The sequence below is a fragment of the Octopus bimaculoides genome, chromosome 23 (genome assembly GCF_001194135.2).
Source record: "Octopus bimaculoides isolate UCB-OBI-ISO-001 chromosome 23, ASM119413v2, whole genome shotgun sequence".
NCBI classification, from domain to species: Eukaryota; Metazoa; Mollusca; class Cephalopoda; order Octopoda; family Octopodidae; genus Octopus; species Octopus bimaculoides.
The window spans coordinates 19,400,032-19,408,093 of NC_069003.1; the positions used below are offsets into that span (position 1 = coordinate 19,400,032).

An 8,062-nucleotide genomic window follows, 5' to 3' on the forward strand; every position below is an offset into this window, starting at 1 on the left:
TATATATATATATATTATTCTTTAACAAAATTAGTATTAATAATGACTTCATGGTTTTAGCCAGTTGGACTGTTCAGTGATATTGTCAATTCTTTCTAGTTAAAAGATAATAAATTTTGTACTGTACAAAATGTATTGAGTAATCCTTCAGTTTAATGCAAAATTGTTTTTATTATAACTGAACATAAAAATAAACATTAATATATAGACATATATGTAAAACAAAAGAGAAAAGAATTAGAGTAAAATTCAATTTTTGATGGACAAAGACACATTTTCTTTCTTGGAAGTAAAAACGTTAAATTTGCAGCTGAAGATAATTCTTTAACATGGCAACAACAATAAAATACATTAGACTTCCTATCATCTAGTTCTAAGGTGAGGCTCTGTCTTACACAGTCCTACAGGTGCAAGTGTGTGTGTGTGTGTATATATATATATATACATGATTTAATATATATATATCAGGTCATTAAGAATGAAATGTCCGATTTTCTTATGCACCAAGTTTGACAGTCGTTAACTCTAATGTTTTATCCTGACAATTCTTTGTTTTACAACATTGAAGAGTTATATAATTACTTTTTGAAATGCAATTCATGGTGTTTGATTATATGGTGAGTTTTCTCTTGTAAATTTATTTTCGTGAACTCATGGATAGATCAAACATTCGTGTTGTTTATGAATATGAGTTCCATTGTGGAACCAATGCATCCAAGACATCTCAAAACATCAATGAGGTTTTTGGTGAAGATGTGGCAGATGAACACATTGTATATTGACGGTTTGAGAAGTTGCAGTCTGGTGACTTTACTCTTGAAAATCAACCCCGTGGTAGACCTGAGACCAAGGTGGATAATGATGAGCTGGAAACTGTAGTGGAAGTGGATACATCTCAAACTATGCATAAGTTAGCAGCGCAAAGTTTGATGTTTCAATTCCAACTGTATTGGACCATCTGAAACAAATCAGCATGGTAAAGAAACTGGACAAGTGGGTACCACACGAACTGAACGAGCATCAAATGACATTTTGTCTCGAAACTTGTGATTCTTTGCTGGCACAGCATAAAACTTGAACCATTCTTGCATCATATTATTATGTGGGATGAAAAATGGATTCTCTTCAACAATAGCAAGCATTCTGTATGGTGGTTGGATAGAGACAAAGTGCCAAAACACAATCCAAAAAAAAAGAATATTCCCCAAAAAAGCTAATGGTGTCTGTTTGGTGGTCCAGCACTGGTGTTATCCATTATAGCTTCATGAGATCTGGTCAGTTAATTACAGTGAATGTATACATCAACCAATTGGATGACATAATGATTGAACTTGCAATTAAACAACTGAGATTGGTCAATAGAGACAGGCCAATTCTCTTGCAAGACAATGCTCGACCACATGTTGCACAACGAACACTACTCAAGTTACAGGAACTGAACTTGGAAGTACTCTGTCATCTACCATATTCACCAGACCATGCACCAACTGACTATCACATATTCCAGACATTAGACAACTTTTTGCAAGGAAGAAACTTCAAATCTGAAGATGCAAAAACAGCCTTTTGTGATTTCATTACTTTTTGTTCTCCAGAATTCTTCACTGCTGGCATAAATAAGCTACCAATAAAATGACAAAATTGTGTTGATAATTTAGGTGCATACTTGGATTAACTGCATTGCTTTTTGTTGAGATGAAGTAAAATAAATTTTCATTCGAAAATTGGACATTTCATTCTTAATGACCTGATACATATATGATTACAATAACAACTTACACAATGTATTGAGTACTCCATTCTGTTTTCAGATACAAACTATAACATTTCAATGTCTGTGAGTGCTCATTTTTTTGTTCATATTACGCCTATTTTTCCATGTTAGCATGGGCTGGGCTATACAGAAACACACATGCACGCACGCACACACACACAAACACGTGTATATCACCTCTCAATGTCCACTCCTCCTAGATTCTACTCAATTATTACAGTTATCACCTACTCTTTTCCATTTTATATCTCTGTAACGTATCCCTCAACACCTGTTCTTCACAATATTCACCCCCCCCCGTGATCTCTAACCACTCCCCTCTCCCATACTCTCTTGTAGCCTTTACCCATTCACACTTGGTTCTTCTGCCTCCATTCATTTCTATTCACTCCGTATTTTGAGGGTTCACCCTGACACATAATCACTATTTTTACCTCTCTCCAGTCCCCTGGCTACTTCCATCTTCTCCTCTATGATGCAAGTATCTGTGTAGTTCCTCATTAGCAAGAAACCTGTTCTGTTTTGGCCCCTTCTCATTCACTTTGATCCCTCATCCCACAATATAAAACCACCCCATTCCTTACAATATCCTTACTCTGTCAACAGAGATCTTAATCTTGCAGATTACATGGAAACCTCATTAGTGTAGGTGCCATGAAAAAGTAGCCAATACATGCTGTAAAGTATTAAGAAAGGCATCCGGCCATAGAAACTATGTTAAAACAGACACTGGAGCACAATGCAGTCTTAAAACTCATTTGATCCTGTCAAACTGTCCAGCCCATACCAGAATGAACCATGGATGTTAAATGATGATGATGGTGATAATATTGATATTATGCCAGATTGTACAATTGTAAAAATGTAAGAAAAAGTACTGAATACATGTCAAATTCTAAGTTTATCTATTCAAAGCTGGGGATTCACTTTGTTGTTACTCCAAATTTCCTGCTATTGTGTTAGAGAGAGAGAGAGAGTGAGTGTGTGTGTGTTTGTCTGTGTTTGTATATAAATATATACATAATATTTTTGTTACTTTAACGAACTTACAAAAACGAGAAACACAGAGTAAAAACTGAATGAATCTTCAGCCTCTGACTATATATATATATAATGTGAGTGATGTCTATCTGTATGTGTGCAATATAAAACAGAATAGTGTTTAACTAATAAACAACAATTGACTCTACAGAGTTAAAAATACTCTACAGAGTCAAATATACTCTCAGTGTAGTAAATGGTCATGATGATCACAGCGAAACAAAGTAAGTAAAACAACATTGGAAGCTATGTAACTGACTATGTATACTATAGTGCTACACTAAGATGGTAAACAATGCTAGTGTATATGTGTGTGTGTGGGTGTTACATAATATGTGAGGTTTTGCTGGACAAATCACCAAACATTAGTTTCTCCCCAAACAGTGAGTAAAACATCTAAAAATTAAAGGAATAACTGAGAGTGGTGGTGTGATGGTTGGGGAAAATATACAAGGGCATCTTCTGCATGAAAAATAAAAAGTTAAGTAGATGCTAAAAGATTTAATGTAAGGAGTCAAGAAATTCCAATTGATTAAAATTGCACTGATTAATTCTGGTCAAGATAGACAGGGGAGGAAATTCCCAATAGTCTAAATTAATTGAAATTGATGATAAACGTCAAATGTTGGTTTATAAATCGATTTAATTATTTCTACCAGAATATCTTATATGAAGATAAACTGTGAAAACTAAAACTGTGAAATAATCATTTGTGCTTAAACAGCTAATAAGCTATATGTGTGTATGCATGATATGTCAATTGTATTTCTGTATTTCCTTTAATATTTGTATATTGTAATTATACCTTTTTATCTGTGGTATTCAACTGAAATACTGGTGAAAACTGGATGTTTTACATCCCTTTGAAGGAATTGTTTTTTTTTCTTCGTTTGGTTATATATATATATATATATATATATATATATATAAATATATGCATATATCCATACATATATGTACAGATCTATATATATATATATATATACATGTATATACATATATATGTATGTATGTACATATATGTATGGATATATGCATATATTTATATATTATTTATATTATTATATGATCGAACGCCACATATCCTTTTCCCAGTAAGTATATATATATATATATATATATATATATATATATATATACACATACACATACATACACACACACATATATATGTGCACACACACAAATTTATGTCAACTATTGTGCTTATTTTTCTGGTCTGCACGTATCATGTAAGTGGAATTTTAACATTTTTATACCACTGATGGACTAACGGGCCAGTTTCAGCACTGATCAAAATCCAACTCTCTTGAAATTAGTGTTCATGCCTACCCCTACCTATGTTACAAATCTTAGGCAGTGTCAGAAAGACTATGATTGTGTGAGTACAAATAGCCAAAATGAGGTTATTCTGAAGGGTTGCTAAAAAAAAAGATTACTCAATAGAGTGCTTGGCTTGGAGACGAGGAAGTCATTCCAGATTGAGACACTGCTGGTTCTTCCAATCAAAGAGTCACAGCTATAGTATTGCAGACACATGGAGAGAATGTCTGAGAAGAGATTTATTTGATGGACAGACCTTAAAGGCAAGGCCAATTGGTAAAAGAGACCTAGAAGTTGACCACAAGCAAAATTATTGGATGATATTGACAATATCCATGACCTGGTTGGTAGAAACACTAATTGGTGATTGCTTCTAATCAGACTCTTCTGCCTCTGGAGAACATGTCTAGGGCTCAGCTATCACAACCCTCAAAGGGGTCTGAAGATAAATGGATGGATGGATCATTGGGAAAAATGCTACTTGACATATGAGACAAGTTTGATGTTTGACTGTTATACATCCAGGTTGCTGATGTGATAAGTTTAGTTAGTGTTATTATATCTAATGTAGTTATGTTAATGTTAACATATTTAATACAGTGATGAGCCAACAGTCTAATTAGAAACAGCTTTGTAGTGATGAAACGATAACATGAGCTCAATGACAATGGGAATCAACTCCTAACATGTTTGTGCTTTATTACACCTTCTCAGCAAAAACAAACTTTATTATATTTCATTACCAATAGAAAGGATGAGAGAATGACTAGTCAGGTGTATAATATTGTTGTACAGAGGAAGGGGGGAAAATTAGCATATTTAAATAATAATTATTCAGAATAATTGACATTGATGAATAATTTTTTAAAAAATTAACAGATGAAATCAATGTAAATTAAACTGGTATTTTGCTTGCAACATCAACATAAGCACCATCATTATTATAATAGCTGTGGTAATAACACTGGGAAGGGTGTGGCTGTCAGACAGTGAGAGTGAGGTGGTTACAAGATTCATTACTTTTGATATGAGGAAGTATTGATATTTCAGAGAGACTGTTATAACTATATTTATTAGAGGGGGAGGATAAGGAAGGGAGAGGGGGGGGCATAGAGAAAGAGAGTGTATGCGTGTGTGTGACAGGGAGAGTAGATATGGAAAGACAGGGGAAGTGTGGGAAAGAAACAGAGGGAGGAGAGAGAGGGGCAAAAGAGTGAAAGAGAGAGGAGGAGAGAATAAAGATGAAAAACAAAAAAGAGAGAAAAAGAGAGAAAGAGAGAAAGGGTAAAAGGAAAGCAAGAGGAAGGGTGTTGATGTGTTGAATTTATTATTAGTTTTACAGGCTGTCATCAATAACCTAGAGAGAGAGAGAGAGAGTGAGAGAGAGAGAGAGTGAGAGAGAGAGAGTGAGAGAGAGAGAGAGGGGGAGTGGTGAAGAGAAAGTGGGAGAGGAAGAAAGAAGGGAAGGATGAAAGAGTGGAGTAAAGGAGTCTATTAGTTTTACAAGCTGTCATCCATAACTTAAGAAAGAAAGAGGGAGACAGAGAGAATGAAAGAAGAAGAAAAAGAATGAAGAAGAGGGTGTTGACCTGTTAAGTGTGTTATTAGTTTTAGAAAGTGTTATTTTACATAATTTAATAAGTTGGCAGTAACATGTTTAAAACATAACATGTTGAAGAAACTGGAGGACACAAAGAGCTGAGTTGGAAATATTTTAGCCTGACTAATTGAATTCTTCAAGCTTTTAACTTGTCAACTAACACTCAACTAGTTGTCAAACATTAATAATAATTAACCTATTGCAATACAATAATGTGTGTTTGTGTGTTTGTATTTGGTTAGGTGATAACTGCCAGCCAGCAACCCAGCTCTTTGTGTTTTTCATTTGCTGTTCACTGGGTCATCAGTACTGGCATTCATTCATTCATGGTGGACGAATACTGTAAACAGTACAAATTGACTTGTTAGTCTCTGCAGGGTTCTCCTGGAAGGCCATTCAAACTGAAACAGTGTGACATATCAGGATGAATGAATAAGGGTCTTTGTACTTTATCTCAAAGTAGTGTCTCATCATGGTGATAGTCAAATGGTTAGAATCAGTGACAGGCTAAATAAGTGTATAAAACATATTGCAGTGAATGCAATGTATCAAAAGTTATAACTACTCTCTGATAGCAGCATTCTCAATATGGAACCACATTGCAAATGGAATACAAATTGCTCCATAAAATTTGCCTGAAGTAGAGTTATTTTAGTCAAGTTCTCTCCTTAGAAATCTCAGATCTTATGTCAATTCAAGTTGATGCCATTCTACCACTTCAACTCAAATCCTAACATTGAACTGTTATGGATTGAAGTAAACACAGCATTTTTATTTCATCCTAAAGATGGAATTTCCTCTTCGGAACCAGGACAAAAAAAAAAAAAAAAACTTCAGTGCTGATTCATGGATGGAAACATTACATATGGTACAAATATATCATCTACAAGAACAAATTTAAAATTGGAGGAAAATAGTGAGAATCTACATTAGCAGTAAACAAATGTAGTTAATATGGGGACAAGAAAAGATCTCATATTTCGAGCTCAGGCTCTCTATCAACTACAATAGACAGAATTCTCTATCTCTTCCTTGATAAAGACCCCGAGCCCTAAACAGCAGCCCTTTTATTTTCTTCTTGGTAATTGCAGCTATTTTAACCACCACACTTCTTTTAGAGTAATACTCATACAGTGTCAGGACTAGTGTCCAATGATGTGCAGAGATTGAAGACAAAATTCTTCAAACGACAAGCTTTCACTGAATATTCTACACCTTCTTTCCTATTGTTGAGCTGTCCTCACCTTCTAACTTTCATAGTTACTACTACTACTACTACTACTACAGCCTTTGCTTTTCTGGCCACTGATATGTGACAACATCATTACTTCATACAAATAGACAAATGTTCTCAAGTCATGTTTAGTATTAATCTTTTTTAAAATAGATTTAACACTTTACATGAGGTTTCTTTCCCAGAAGTCACCTTTCTCCCCAGGATATCCACAAAAATTCAAACTCAATATTAACCCTATTAATGAACAGAATCCAGTTTTTCTCTCTCCATGATCTAAGAAAGTTTACAAATCATGTGAGGTGAGTTTTCTTGTTTAGGCAAACAATGTTTTGAAAAAATCCAGTCCCAGACAGGCATTTAGCTTTTCATGTATCTCATCAGGCTGCAAGTCTTTATCTTTAATAGAGGGACTAAGGTTAGAAACTTCAACTGTTTTACCAACTGTAGCCAATCTCAGTGTCAGACAGGTCACCTCGGTTGTTGGTCTTTTAATCAGTGTATGCCAAGTTGCTGGTAACCACTTTGAATTTTGCAAGTGATTGAGTTGCATAAACATATTTCTAATAGAGCTCTTTGTACTTCATAACCTCTTTGCTGTGACTATAACCAAGACTAACTTTGAGGCTAAGTCCCACCAAATACTTTACTTTCTCAGATGAAGCCACCCCATCCCTATCAACATGCCACTGTCACAACCCATTAATAGTGTGTGAGAAGTAAATTTACACCAAACTATTCTACAATGCTTAAAAGAAGCTCATTATTAGTGTTTTAAATAGGACTAATATTTAAAAAAAAAAAAGAAAAAGATGAAGAAATCATAACAATGTTATTACTAGTTCTGAAGTCAAAAAGGTAATTAATTAGTAGATAATTATTAAGGTTTCAGACATTTGGTAAACCATGCTTCACAGTTATATCAGATAAGAGGAAAAGAAAAAGAAATATATATATATAAATATATAAAGGTACTCGACTCTGCAACACTGGAATAATATAGCAACTATTTGTCAAAACAACTCACAAAGCTTGAGGATTAAAGAACAGCAAAGGCCAGATGTGATATGCATAAACAAATATGGATACA

General features: G+C 34.2%; 1 protein-coding gene across 1 annotated transcript in view; it reads right to left on the reverse strand.

Annotated features, from left to right (window-relative positions):
* Window positions 1-8,062, reverse strand: part of LOC106879044 (multiple PDZ domain protein) — a 293,438-nt gene that overhangs the window by 243,983 nt on the left and 41,393 nt on the right. The gene's annotated exons all lie outside the window — the stretch shown is intronic.